This window comes from Cibotium barometz, chromosome 51, assembly GCF_041138505.1.
Source record: "Cibotium barometz isolate CiBa-2024 chromosome 51, ASM4113850v1, whole genome shotgun sequence".
NCBI classification, from domain to species: Eukaryota; Viridiplantae; Streptophyta; class Polypodiopsida; order Cyatheales; family Cibotiaceae; genus Cibotium; species Cibotium barometz.
In genome coordinates, this window is record NC_141096.1 from 25,450,391 (window position 1) to 25,466,069 (window position 15,679).

The following is a 15,679-nucleotide window of genomic DNA, read 5'->3' on the forward strand; positions in this document are numbered from 1 at the left end:
GATTTCATTTTCTATACAGAGACTCATCATAGCCCTAAGTGGGGGTTACCATACGTAGCCGGGTATGAGTGGGAGTCGTGCACATCAAGAGCAGTACATGGCTTAGGAGGGGTAGTTGTCCTTCCATACATAGCCAGGTAGTTGTCCTTCCATACATAGCCAGGTATGAGTGGGAGTCCCACACATGAGGAGTACATGGCTCGAGAGGGGTAGCTATCCTTTTTAGACCCCACCTCCAACAAATTCTTAGCATCATCCGAAAGGACAAGGAGGCATGGTATCTTTGGGTGCGGCTACAACTTACCGAGGATAGAGTCATCCACATTGCTATGTGTTATTTTGCACTGAGCCACTCCCCTTACATTGCACAACATGGCCAGTGATCACCATACTTACCATCATATGGTGATATTATGGAGTTCTCACAGCTAGGGGAAGTCCTCCTGCTCAGACTTCAACACCACAACGGGGAGTCAATGTGTCCCACTACTTGATATGGACTACCCTACCAAACTAGAGGAGCTCGACATCACTGACACAGGGTTACAAAGATCATTACAGGACTGTGAGGAGGTCACAGTGTGGGAGACATTTCTTAGAGATGGGAGCTGCACATGGTCTTGTTATCTATAACAGTATGTCCCAATGGCCCTCTTCTGATGCCCTCACCTCCTTCCCTTACCCAAGAGGTACCAACATCATGGACTACTTGATGGGATCATAGGCTTTGACATACCTTCTCCTTGACCTCTCCATCCAGCCCACCCCCCCTTTTGAAGCTGACCATGCCCACCTCTCTTTCACTCTTACTTGTACACTATCAGGTCCATTTTGATCACGAGCTTGACTCTGTTTACTCTACCCACATCTACCGTCAACTCCAGGATGTGGATCCTATTATCCCCCTACCCACCACCATCACATCACAACTCACCACCATAATCCACGCATCTGCCACCACCACTTCTTTCATCCACACATCTGCCACCACCACTTCTTTCATCTACACACACAGCGGCCTACCGCCTAGCCACCTTGTGGTTCCATGCCCTAAAACTTTTGGTATGATGACGAATGTCGAGCCACATGCTCCCGTCTTAAGCATGAGGTATGGATTGGGCAAATCACGAAGCGCCAAGCGTAATGGATTTTCTCAATGCCTCGCCCAACGCAAGAAACCGCTCGAATAGAGGATGAGTCATACCAACTCTTCTTAGGGCTAAACTACAAAGAGGCCTGGAGGAAACTCCGAGAACATTGCACCCCCCCACACCTATCACATAACCGGACACATCGCATTAGTCACATGGATCCCCACAAGTACCCAAGGCTTGCCCTAGAGTCCTTGAGATAGCTAGCACTCGAGGGCCACCCTAGAGTATGGTATGCTTGTAAGCCCAATGGGGTGTGCCCTCACACATTCCACAACAAATCCAAGAGATATAAAGATAAAGAGAGAGGGAAAGAGAAAGATTTAGGGAACTTTGCACAAGACACAAACATTGAGTGGAGAACAGGGCCCACCCCCTTTCAGGAATTTATTCAAGAACAATCCATAGCTCACAAGCCAGGATCAATACATTAATGAATACAAAAGCAAACAAACATGCTAGTGTAGAATCCCAAGTCGAAGTAGATGTTGAGGCACGAGACCCTAATGCCGAGCATACCACAGGGATGACCCATCGGGCTAGTACCAAATCCAATATCCAAAATCCAAGTTCAAATCCAACGAACCCCAAACTCGTAAACAGGGTACACAGGAGATGCGTGTAGATGATGACAAAGCTTATGGTGATCAACTATAAGTTTGTTGCCCAAACACAGGGTAGAAAGAGCCCTCAAAAACCAAGCAAGGGAGTATGAGCCAGGACAAGTTCACAGCAATAGGGAAGTATGGTAATAGCCTATCAGTGCAGAATAGCAGTTGCACGGTAATCGAGTCAGTCATACGGTGAAGAACAATAGACAGAAACGAGTGACATCATCGATTTTCAATTCACCATATTTCTACAAAAAAACACTCCCACTGTTTTTTCAATTCATGCTAGTAATCTATGAGAATAAAGTACTTCAAGATTGCCTTGTAAGTTTTGCCACTTCATCCTCGAAATCATCCAACACTTTCCTTGAAGCACAGAGCCTTGTAGATTCAGATCCAAAACACTAGGTGCTCAAGGTGCTAACTCCATCCTGTCAAGACGAACAAATATAGCCTTCATTTCAACCGCCAGATCTGAAATACTAGGTGCTCGAGGTGCCAACTCCATCTTGTTGAGATAGACAAATATAGCCTCCATTTTAACCACATGCATGTCCATTTGGATGCCTTCATGTTGAGAAGCAAATCAGTGAGTTGTGAATCTATGACAAATATCTAGTGATCAAGGACCAGGTGAGGGATTTCAACCCTACGTGATGAGGTAAGGATTTGTGGGGCAAGGAAGCACAACATACAATTAACCTAGGTGCAATGAAGAGAAATTCACTTTCCCCAAACCCGAACTTGTGCACTCTTGGAATCTAAGTGCTCTACCCTATCCAAGCTATCAACACACACAAGTGCCAAAAAAGAAAAGAAAAATGCAAGTTTCCGAAGGTTTGATACCAACTGTAGAACTCTTTGCCTATGTGTTAGGGTTTTTCAGAGATAGAAAGAAGAGTGCAGCACACATATAGCACACAAGAGTCCTGAAATAATGCTCTGTATTTTGTACAAGTAATACAACTTAAATTCAAGTACAAGATGTGGTTGAGAATGAAGGCGTCAAATGACAACCATGTGACCTAGTGTACACTCTTGGCTAGCACTTCACCACCACAAAGGAAACACTATGAAGTCCAGCACTAAAGCAAGCAAGTGAATATGACGATTTGACTACCCACGTATATACATGCACAAATGCTCCTAGTCTGTTTTATAGTGGAAGCCTTCATGACACATGTCACCTACGCCATCTGACTCTACATGTTGATTGCTATCGGTTGTTCAATTATGTCTTGCATACTTGTAGGTGTGTCACACTCTTTATCTTCCAAAGCAAAGTATTTAATCGCTAGCAACTTAAAGGAAGGTACCTTCTTTTGCCTGTGGTACTTAATGAAGATTTCTAATAGAATTCAAAACAAGGAATTGCTGTAGCCTAAGTAAAGACGAATCTTGATAAGCCATAACCTGTACGAATCTCCTTTAAAACTTATATTCTAATCCCAATGTAAGCAATGAGACCCTATTCTAATCTCCTCTAAAACTTATATTCTAATCCCAATGTAAGCAATGAGACCCTAATTACTCCCTAATGACGAGAGAAATCCTTAGGCAAACCCTAATCACTTGCTAAGACCAACACTAGAGACTTTGATATCAGCTTGAAATTATGCAAATCAAGGAAGATTCATAACAAGTGATCAAACCCATGATTAAGACACTATAATGACACTCTAATCACTTTTTTAAATGGACATAATAATTAGCATAAACAAGCATGTAATCTCATTACCAATTGGGTCAAAATGATCTAGATCCACAATCATCTCCATTATAATCTCAATCAAATCCCCTAAATCCTCTCAAGCTACCCTAGATTCTTTCAATCACATCCGCTACTCTATTTTCTTTCAATCACATCCATGAATCTCTCAATCACCTTTCAAATAACCTTTGAACATTCAAATTTTACACACAAATATAGAGGACCATTGCCTCCTTTGGAGAACACACATGTATGCCTCCCCTCAAATCACAAACTCATGAGAACCCTTGCCTCATGCTAACAAATGTAGACCCACAAATTTCAATAGTATTTCGACAAAAAGCAACAAGCTTTAACTACACTAGCTCGATGTGAACATCCTTGGGCGTTGTCTCATGAACAATTACACGGGATTGGAAAACAATTCTTGACAGTAAGCTCGGTAATCCACACACATACAAAAGGAGTCATCCTTCTTCTACATTAGTAAGACCGGTGAGCAATATGGCAAAGAGCTTGGCTAAACCAACCCTCGGTCCAATAGCGCCATCACCTATTTTATAATATCTTCTTCTTGTGCTCAACTTACCCTATATGCGAGTCTATTTGGTAGGGAGTTACCCAACACCAAATCAATGCATCTCTCGAGAGGTAACTCTCCTGGCAATGCATCTACAAAACAATCTTTGTATGCATCTAAAAATTCCAACCTAACACTCGTAAGAGTGTCTACCTGTACATCATCACTTTTAACATTTTCAATTACAGAAACCAAGTATGCAAAAACACTCTTTTTCATTGCTTTATTAATTTGAACATGAGATACAATTGGGATGGAGTTTCCCTTTTCGCCAACATTGATACCATGCATGCGGCCCTTACGCATAAAAGTAATCTTGTTTATTTTTATCAGGACCTCTTGTACACTTACGAGAAGAAATCAATTACCCATATATATTAGTTGAACAGAAGCTTAGACTTTCTGCAAAATAACAAGACAAGCATACCATAAACAAATTACAAGAAGGAAAGATTAAAAAAACCTTCCATACCAATTGGATCAAATCTTCCCCCTCATGCATGTAGCTCCCTTCATGCATGAGTATTTTAATGTTTTATTACAAAATTTAGTCCTTGGAGCTAAAAATAGTGCCATGTACAAAAATTGGGCTTTTACATGCCAAAAATAATAAAGCACTAAAGCTTGTTCACAACTAATGTGTAAACCCAAAAAAATACTAGTTCACATGCGCTCAAAAATAATCAACATCAATCATCATGGACGTATAAAATAATATGTACAAAAGTGGCACAAGACCAATAAATAATAATAATGTCCAAGTGTGAAAAATACTTGCACTAATATACTCAACAAAATCTTTGGGACACCTCAATTGGTGACCCTCATACGATGCGACACCTCAATCAATGGCCCTCACTCCACTCATCACTCGTGCGACACCTCGATAACCTCGTACACGTATAACACCTCAGTCTCGATAACCTCGTACACGTGCAACACCTCAATCAATATCCTCGCACGTATCACCTAAATACACAATGACAATCAAATCATGTTAGGACTTTAAAGTCTTCTTTTAGCTGAATGGGTGGTCACAACAAAAAATCTACACTCTTTTCTCAACAAATCGACTACTTAAAATCAAATTAATCCAAGAAAAATACAAGCTCTTACTCAAGTTTATCTACCATAGCAAATTATTGAAGTTGCAACTTCAATCAAGCTTAAACGTAATCTTATTATATGCTTGGATTACATGACAACTGACGACTATTATTTTTTTCAACGTTTCCTTTCCATCTATCTGCAAATACAATTTGTGCTCTTTATTTATCTACATATCCTTCTTCATCATGAATCCTCAATCCCCAACTATTCAAGAGCCAATCCAAGCACTTCAACATCAGATCTTGGTTGAAAAGGAGTTGACAAGAGAGTTAGAAGAAAAGGAGTTGACAAGAGAGTTAGAAGATCGCCTATCCCGCAAGAAGAGGCATAGAGAAGCCGATAGCAAAGAAACCTCGGATTCCAAAGGAGACCATATTCAGAAAACCGCGGAAGCTACCCTTAGAGCCCACAAGTCTAAGAAAGAGAAGAAGATTAGTCGAACATTTCAAAATTATGATGGTAAAAAGGATGCTAAGGTGGTACTCTCATGGTTAAATCAACTTGACGATTACTTTTCGAGGTAAAAATTCTCCGAAAGAGATAAAATCAAGCTGCCAACCAAGTACTACGTTGTGGTGAAACTCTACTAAGACGAGAGATCACAAACCCCGTACTTGAAAAGAGTTTCAAAAAGTAATAAATAAAAATTTCTTACCACCGCAATATAAAGCTAGAAGTCGACAGCAATGGAATACCATTAGACACTTAAATACCAAGACAGTGCATAAGTATGTAGATAAGTTTTGCCAAACTCTTCTTCAGCTTAACGCCATAGGAAAGGTACTTGAGAAGGAGCAAAAGAGGAAATTTATAGTTGGGTTGAGACTGTCAGTGTTAGAAGTCATCTCCTGTCTTTATGTGGACACCAGGGCCTTTGTTGTGGGTGTGCCCGCCCGTGTAATTGTTGTTCTCATTTTTCCTCTCCCCGTATTTTTCCCCACATTTTTTCCATTTTTCTATGGCTTGGGTGGCTACCATGTGGTGGCTGAAGTTCTCAGGTACTACCCGACTCTGTCACTGTTCTGGCCGACTCATGACAGCTGGCCGACTGGTGGTTGTGGCTGGTCATGGAGCTTCAGGGCCTGTCGGCTGCCTCTGATGCAGGCCGACTGCAGTCTGGGGGCCATATAAAATGGCCCCACTGCCCTCTTGCCATTTTGTATTGTATTCAGGATCTTCTTTGTGTATATAGAGCAGAGTTACACGCCTCTATCTCTCTCTCTCTTGTGCTGTTTTTCTGCATTGCGTTTGCTCGTGTTCCCAGATTTGGTCATCATCTCCGCTGCATATTCTGACCTGGTATCAGAGCCCTAGGCTCTTGATAGTTCTTGGGATTTGTGTGAGCAAGAGGGGGACTATTGTGTTGCTGATTGGTGGACTGTTAGAGGGACTGTTTGGGAAGAGGAGAAGCAAGAGGATGGCGGGCTCATTTGCTGGACAGCCACTTGCAAGTAAAGTTCTTCTTTGTTCCCACGCGCCCACCCTTTTTCAGAGTACATCCCCGCAATGGCAGATTTGTTAGAGATGGCCGAGAGGCACGTGAAGATCCCTACACTCCCCACGTTCCCGGTGGACCGTCAGTTGGTCGGGAACAACTACGGCATATGGAAGGTTATGATGGAATCTGTTCTGGAGTCTTACGACCTTGCTGATTTCATCGTTGTTGGGGTTCCACGGCCGGAAGTAGAGGAAGGGGAGTTACCGTCGATTCGCAAGGACAGGAGACACATGCACAGTTGTGGGATCGTGTCAACGCCAGGGTCCGTTCATTTATCTTCCTCAATTGCACACCACAGGTAATCAATCATATCAAGCATATGACGCTGGCCATAGGTATATGGCAGCATTTGGCTTCTCTTTACAACAGGGTATCACCCATGAAGAGGATTTCCTTGGAAGTACAAATGCGGGTTAGGAGCCCTGCAAAGTCGTCGACGATGCGGGAGCATATTAACAAGTTGCAGGCTCTTCAGCAGGATGTTCTCCAAGCTGGGAAGGAGATATTGTAAGAGGACATGGCCATAACGTTGCTGTCGCATTTGCCCTCTCAGTACTCAGCATTTTACTCGTCTTTGATTACCAATGACACGCTCAGCACCATCACATGGGAGGAGCTTGTGCCCATGGTCTTGGACCAGGAGGAAAGATTCTCAAACCCTCCTCAGGGTGGAGGTTCGGAGGCCTTAACTGGCCAACGGTCGAAAGGCCGTAACACGGGCAAAGGGAAGGCTTCATCGGAGAAGTCTTCTCAGAAGAAGTCCGACGCTGACCGCCGCGAGAAACTAAAGGCAGAGAGGACCTGTAATGATTGTGACGAGAAAGAACACTATCGGAGGCAGTGTCCCAAGCGAAAGACCGAGAAGGGTGAAGATTGCTCAGCAACAATCATCAAGACTCCGGCTTTTGTGCACTTGGAGGTGATGGACACCGATGCTTCATTTTCTTCAGGTAGGGAGGAGGTTGGAGGACTCGCCGCAACGGATACTCGGGAGTGGATTCTAGACAGTGGTGCTTCCAAGCACATGACTCCTTCCAGTGGTGCTTCCAAGCACATGACTCCTTCCCGTTCAGATTTACAGGATCTCTGCAAGTATTCTGGTCACATTCTTACTGGGGATACATCCACTATCCCAGTTCACAGTGAGAGCAGGTTGGAGATAGTTTCCGATGGCAGAGGGGGGAAGCATTCCTCCCAGGTGTTGTATGTTAGTCACTTGGTTTTCATCTGTTGTCAATCCATCGGGTTTGCAAGACTGGCGTACGGGTGGAGTTTGATGAGCATTTTGTTGCTCTCCGGGACAAAGCAACAGACCAGGTAGTTTGGGAAGGCGGAGTGGAGAATGGAGTTTACAAGCTTTCAGCACTCTCTCTCCTAGGTCCTCAATTTTGTGATGAGTGGCAGTCTGGTAATGGTGGCCACTTAAGTGTGGATACGCTGCAGGTGCAGTTGCAGGTGCAGGCTCTCCGGGACCAAATGGAGGATAGCTTGCCAGTTGATGGCAACAGTTGGCAGGAACTTTCCACCAGTACTGATGTTTGGTGGTTCTTGTGTTCGTCATTCAGAGGAAATTGAACAGGTAACTTATGCTCTGATGTCTCGTAGTATTCTGGACAAAGAAACTCCTGTAGATGAGGATGTTCTTTCCACGGGGACCTCTCGGAAAGTGGCAGTTGATTACTTGCAGAAGGAGGTGGATTCTCTCGGTTTTGTGGTTCCGGATTCATAGGGGGTGGTTGACAAGTTTCAGAAGGCTTGCGTGATCTTCAGCAAGTTTCCAGGACTCGGCTTTCCACCGTAATAGGTGTTGATCCTTGTGAGTAGTGTGATGTCTCTTTGACTCGGAAGCAGAGGTCCATTGATTTGGTTGATGGATACCAGATTGGACGGGAGCTTCCTGATGAAACCAGCCTCTGGTAGAAACCAAAGTGCGGTAGACTAGCAGTCACCCTTCCACTTGTAGTCCAAATATAAAAACAAATTTAATTGGAGCTAGAGTGCCCCAAATCTGAAATGAGAACGACACCTGTTGGCCCCAAAGCTTGGCGCCCTTTCGGTATTTCTTTATTCAAATTCAAAAAGATGTAAAGCTGAGTACAACAAAACTAGCCAGGGGAATACACCTGTATGTCCAATCTGGCAGCCCACAAGACCTCTTAGCACAAAGGATTCACACACAGATCTGTGTCCCACAAAAGCAACACTCTGTGTTTCCCTCTGATCAGCCAAGACCATTCAGCAGGGCAGCCTTGAGCACACATCTGGCATATCCCATATACAAGGTTCCACAACTCAGCACAAACATACATCCACTGTCCAATCTCTGTTTCCACCCTTTCAATCTGCCATACCCCTCCTCTCATGCCAGATAGCACAACTCTGCAGCAGACATAAGCCAATGGAAAGAAAGATAGATGGACAAGTTCAAAGCTTACCAAATCAACACGTGGTTCTGCACTCGTGAGACAATTCGTACCAATCTGTACTTGACAACGACTGTCTGTACTCTTTCCCCTGCAAGCACCTGACTGTTGCACCAAATAAACTCTGATAAAATCCCACGTGCAACTGGAGATGCGCCGCCCTACTGTTCAAAACTGACTGGTCGTTACCTGCCTGTACTTGCCCGTACAGGACAGCAGAGTCTGACTGTACCTGTCCGTACAGAACTGTACGGACTGTACCTACTGACTGGACTCTATTCGCCTGCGCGCCGCCTGAACCAAAAGATATCCAGCTGACTGTACCTGCTGTCGTACAGCAGCGCCTGCAACCACAACTGTACCAGCTGTCCGTACACCTGTACCTGCAACACAACCGCCACCAGAACCTGCAGCACAGCCTGTACCTGCTCTCAGCCTCTGTCAGCGCCGCCTGTACCTGTAGCAACCGTACCTTGTGCTTGCAGCACAGCCAACTCTACGGGCAGGCTACACGTGGACTGTACGGCCTGACTGTACGAGCACTTCTGTAAGCAGTCAAAAACACACAGCAGCCAGTCGATTTTGCTTCTCTTCTCTTCCACGCATGAGAACTTGTACGACTCCCCAAAAGCGAGAGAGAGAGAGAGAGAGAGAGAGAGATGCGAGAGGCGTGTAACTCCAAAAGTAGAGTGGCCTCTCTCCAAAATTATCCTAGGGCCCAACTTTAATAAATATTAAAGTTCCCTAGGGGCCACTAAGGCCTAGGGGCCACCCATGAATAAAACATTAAAAACATTAATGTTTTGGTCCCCCTTCACATCTGAAGTGTCCACACATCATTCTCATTTGTCCGGGCATCACAAATGTGAATCATTTAATATTTTTGTTCAGCAACCACCATGCCCACACTTGTGCTGTTCCATTTTCACAGGGTCATGACTCATGACATACCCCCCTCTTGAAAAATGGCAAGCATCCTCGATTGCATTCTAGTGATATAGCAAAATATCCAAAGTGAAATATACAGTATGGCAAGATCAGCGTCCCAATCTCTCTAAGCCATGCACATGTCACTGCAAACCAATGGCGTAGTAGTAGTCCAAGTTGTATACCACTGTGAACCATACACAACCACAACATCCAATGTGACTAGTACACATATATCATAGAAGTCCGATGTACTGTCCATCAGTACCTTCGGATGAGACAAAAACTGCACCAAGCGACCTCTAGATGTCATCTGAGCTTGTCTGTATCAAGGGAGTGAAGGTGCTACCCCCCTCTTGAGCATCAGGCAATGCTCCAAACCCATGCTCTGCTGAACCTGAATGAACCAAAACAAGAGTCGGCTCCAACTCAAAGGCATCAAGATAAAGCTGCAAAACCTGAGGTGAATCTGTTAAGTCAACTTCCTCCATCCACTTCGCATCCATCGGTGAATAGTTCTTGAACTTCACAAGATAGCGACGGGAAACTTTACCTCGTATCTTTCTTTCCTTATGTGCCACTATCTGCTCTAGAATAAGAACCTCATCAAGTTCCTCAACTTCCGGCTGAGCCTCATCTGATACATCCTCAGGCACATCCCCACGGAAAGGTCTAAGTAGACTCACATGAAAAGCATTGTGAATCCTCCAGTGACCTGGTAGCTTCAAGCGATAGGCCACCTCACCAATCTTTTCAAATACCTGAAAAGGCCCATAATAACGCATGCTCAACTTAGGGAATAAGCGCTCTTTACCCTTCATCTTCTTGACTCTAGCCTTTTCAAAGCGCAAAAGAACCCAATCACCCAATGCAAACTCTAATGCACGTCTGTGACGGTCTGCTGCTTTCTTTTGCTTCTGCTGAGTTTTCTGGAGTGCCAACTTAACTCTCCAATAAGCTTCATCCATGTTTTCCAGCCAGCTTGCGCCTTAAGAAAGAAGTTTCGCGCTTCCAGACCCTCTCCGATTCTACCAATCAATACTGAAGTTAGAATCTTCAAGGAAATGGGAATAAGAGAGATCCCCCGGTAGTTATCCGGTTTGGACAAATCCCCCTTTTTCGGAATGAACACAATCACTGAGGTGGAAGCAGAATCAGGGAGTGTGCCGGAACTGAACCAAGCCTCCCACAAGCGCATCACCGCTTTTCCCATATCTGTGGATGGTTTGCTCGGGTCTTCTTTACACCCGCGGTCTCCCAACAAGATTTTGAAGACCTCCGGCGGGATACCATCAATCCCCGCCGCCTTGTGCCGCTTAAGCTTCCTGCACACTTCCCTTACCTCTTCCCACCTCACGGGTTCATTAAGATTACTCAGTCTGGGCCAGATCCGCACCTGATGGTTAGACCAAAATGCGCTGTCCTAACTGTGCCCAGATTGATCCGCGAAGATTTTGGAGGCATGGTTGAACCATATCTCCGCAATCTTGCTATCCTCAAAGTGAAGGACCCCATCGCCATCGATTAAGGGTTGGACGGGTCCACCCCGCTTACCCCCCCCCCCCAATAATCGACTTCATGAGTTTCCACCATGAGAACCATTCTTTCCTCCGAGCCAGCTCCACTCCCTTCATCACAAAACGTTGTAAAGCTTCACGCTCACTCTGTTTTTGCTCTAGGCGAGCTTTCTGGCGAGTCTCAAAGTAGCGTTCCCACGCTATTAATTCGTCATTGGAGCCGCTAGAGGCCCCTCGTAGAGACTCCCAAGCCCTCCTCCGTTGATCGATAGCCCGTCTAGCTTTAGGACTTAATCTGAACCCACAATTAGGTCTCTTGGGGGGCCTGGTGTTGAAGGCCCCTGCATCCTTCGCCACCGTCTTGACTATATCTTCAAAAACACTAGCCTGAGTATTGATATCACCTTGGATATCACCCCTTGTATCAATGTGTTCCAAAACTGACCAATAATTATGATGCAAGAAAAGGTTCCTTCTGCTTTCGATATGACTACGATCAATGGAGGGGGCCACCACCCGAGGTCTTTCCATTGGCACCTTGTCAAGGCGGGTGACCTTCACCTCGACCGGCCAATGGTCTGAACAGTCCACCTGCCTTTGTATGGACGCGTGTCCCAAATACTGCATTGCGTTAGCGACAAAGCAATCTAGATCGGAGCGTCCCTTGCCTGTTGAGGTATGTAGAGTTAGGTTGGAGCCCCGCGTGGGAATAATTTTCAAGCGGAGCCCCTCCTGCGAAAGCCACCTTTCTAAAGGTTTTTTCCGCATATTCCAATCTCCACCTACAAGGATAGGTATCCCTTTCCCTTCGAGGCGCCGAAGCTTACCTGCGAGGGAGTCAAGGACCCTACCTCTAACATTCGACAACTGGCGTTGTGGGATGTAGACATTGCCATATATCCATCCGTCTTTAGTCCTGCAAGGGAAAATCTGGATGAACTGAGTGTTAGCATCCGCCATTCCAAGATCAAAAGCCCTTAAGGTTGTCGAGGTTAGGGTTACCAATCCTCTTGCTCCAGCAACCTACGTCCCGACTTCTTGAAACGTTGTGTAGCCATTAACCCTATATGGCCATCCACCTTGAAGGATCCGGGTTTCTTGAAGGCCCAAGACTCCCAGCTTCCTCCTTAGTAGAAGAGCTTCCACTTCCCCTCTTTTGTGACGGAGACCGTTCACATTGAAGGTGGCAAAGATGGGTGTCTTACCACTTACCAAGGGAGAAGAGTTTCTGCTTCGCGGTCTTAGATAGAAGGGGATGGACAACCTGGTGTACCATCGACAGAATCGTCGTTCCCGCTTCACAACTTGGACCAAGCGACCAGCTTGTGCAACGGTCTTGGTGAACATATCAAACCGGGTCCTACCAGAGGCTCGATTAATGATGCGGTCCCATAAGAGGATATCTTGGAACAATGACTCGGAGCGTAGCATGCTTTTAAGGGCCATCCCAAACGATTTCTCATTGTGCTCATTGGCCCCCCAAATGCATACCTTCCCTACAGTGTTGTTCGCGACTTCCCTATTGAGTCAATTCCTTAGTAACACCCGAGTTTCCCTAGAGGGTCTACCCATTGGTGTTACTTCGTCTCGACTTTCCGTGTCACTTAGACTAATAAAGGACAAGGTTGAAACCTCCGTTTCGCCCTCCCGTCCCTCTCTTGGTGAGGAATGTTCGGGCATAGCGCAAAGGTTCTCCTCCTCTGGTAACCCACCCGCAATCCCAATGCCCAGAGGTCCACATGGGCAGTCGGGAGCTTGCAAATTAACCACATGATCAAACGCCAATTGATCATCAGGGGCCCCCGGTAGCATTCCTATTTCCCGTCCGCCCGGGGACCGCCCACCACGGGGGATCCTGGATCGAGAATCAGTAAGGTAACCATTCATGAAGATGGGGGAGGTCTTAGTCTAAGTCTAAAGTTCAGAGATTTTGCTTTCGCAATTCCAGGCAAGCTTATCCCCTTAAGGTTCAGCACGAGATTTCTGTTCTCGCTGAGCTTACCCATCATCTCAAGGATTGCTTTCGCATTATGAGCATTTCCCTTAAGGGTCCCCACGAGGTTCCTATCCTCGCTAAGCTCATATATCCTTAGACTTAGTTCAGGGCCCGCCACGCGAAGGCCATCGGGCCCCCTTTTTGCCTACATGCACAATCTGGAAGTGAAACATAGACAAAAAGTTTGCCCATCGCATATGCTTCTCTGAAAGCTTAGTTTGCGTGAGGAAATAACGCAAGGTCTGATGATCTGTCTGCACAGTGAAATCAGCCCCAAGCAAATAATGTTTCCATGTAGAAAGAGCATGAATTACAACCAACATCTCTTTCTCATAAACCTGTAAATGCTTCTTGGCATCTTGCAATATTCTACTCTCATAGGCTATCACATGTCCTTCCTGCATGAGAACTGCCCCAATGCTATTTCCAAATGCATCACACTGGACAACAAAAGCCTTTCGGAGGTCCGGTAATACCAATACTGGATCCGAAGTAAGCTTTTCTTTAAGCTTTTTGAAGGCTGTAATTTCCCAATCAGCCCATCTAAACGAAGTTGCTTTCTTTGTTAAGGCATGAAGAGGCGAAGCAATTTCAGCAAAATACCGTATGTACCGCCTGTAATAGGAACACAATCCCAAAAAGCTGCGTACATCATGCACGGTCCTCAAATCTGGCCAATTAAGAATTGCTTCCACCTTCGTTGGATCCATACGGACTCCATGCTTAGACACAATATGCCCCAAGAAGTGTATCTCTTGCAAGAAGAACTCACTCTTCTTGCCATTAATAACCTTTAAGTTTTACATCCAAAACATGTTCTTTCCCTCTATGAGTCAAAGCAATCTTCCTATTATAAGTATCCACCACCGCATGTACTCTGTGGCACCATGACATTCCCAACAAAACATCACATCCATCAAGTGGCATGATGAAAAACTCTTCGCTGTCCACATAACCCTGCAAATGAAGCCTGAGCTTCCCAATAATAGAAGTGACGGGTTCTGCATACCCTGGACAAGCCATGTTAGCCTCATATAATGGCCCCATCTCCTCTGCACGGATCCTCAATCGGCCAGCCAAATCCAGTGAAATAAAGTTGGCTCTAGCACCTGTGTCAAAGAATATCAAGGCATTTTGATCTCTAACTTTGCCCCATGCCCTGCACAACTCTGTCTCTTCACCACCTGGCTATTCCCCAACAAGATCAGGAACTAACCCTACAGAAGGTTTTGGTTTCTTTGACTTGGGCTCTCCTTTATTGTCAGAGTCCTTTTGGGACTTTCTCTTGGGACAATTAAAAGACATATGTCCCTCTTCTGTACAGTAAAAACATTTCCGAGCATCTCTCAAAGCCTGTCTCTCCTCAAGAGTTCTCTTGGGCATTGGCAACTTCTTATACCTCGTCTCTGTAGACCCTTTAGCATCACGAGAAGCATGCCCAGACTTTTCAGATTTCTTGCTCGAGTTCTTACTGCCTTTAAATCCAGATGAGACTCCAGTGAGTAACGCATTAGCTGTCATAGCATTCTCTATCATCTGTGACATGTTTGTTACTCGAGTCTTGATGCAATAATCACGCACTTCCTTGGGCAGCCCACAACAATACTTCTCTACCTGCTCAGACAAAGGCACTGCACGATAAGAAGTAACTAGGAGTAAAGCTTCCCAAAACTTCTTATTGTAATCTTCCAGATTTTCACACTTTGATGCATCCAACTTGTGCCATGCTGTCATTACATCCACCTCAAACGTAGATGTGAGCCATACGGAAGAGAACACCTGTTTAAATTGTACCCAAGTAGATGGTGCTATGGCCTGCAGAAGAAGAGTAGACCACCACTGCAATGCATTGCCTTTGAGAAAAGTCGCAGCTTTTCTCACCTTTGAAGACTCCGTGTAATTACCACCAGAAAAAGCAGCATCAAACTACTGTAAAAAGGTAAGTGCTTTTAATTTATCTTTGGCTCCACTGAATGTATCAAATTTCACAGCAGCTCCCCCTTCCTTATAATCCTTCGCCTTACCCATAGGCGTTAGATTATCGTAAGGAAGTGGCTTCGCAAGATTGCTGCCTCCAACATTCATGCCCATCATAGGGTCAACATTACCAACTCCCACACCTGGCATGCCATACATTCCAGCCATGTTTCCAAAC

The 15,679-nt window shown here is 45.2% G+C and overlaps 1 protein-coding gene across 2 annotated transcripts in view; it reads right to left on the reverse strand.

Annotated features, from left to right (window-relative positions):
- Positions 1–4,695: 4,695 nt before the first annotated feature.
- Positions 4,696–15,679, reverse strand: part of LOC147609466 (uncharacterized) — a 33,932-nt gene continuing 22,948 nt past the window's right edge. Inside the window, exon 3 of one of the 2 annotated variants that reach the window (XM_086787857.1) lies at positions 4,696–5,022. The gene's annotated coding sequence lies outside the window, so the exon portion shown is untranslated. Of the gene's footprint in view, positions 5,023–5,444; positions 5,578–15,679 lie in introns of those variants that run through there. The other variant, XM_086787858.1, reaches the window with a different exon arrangement.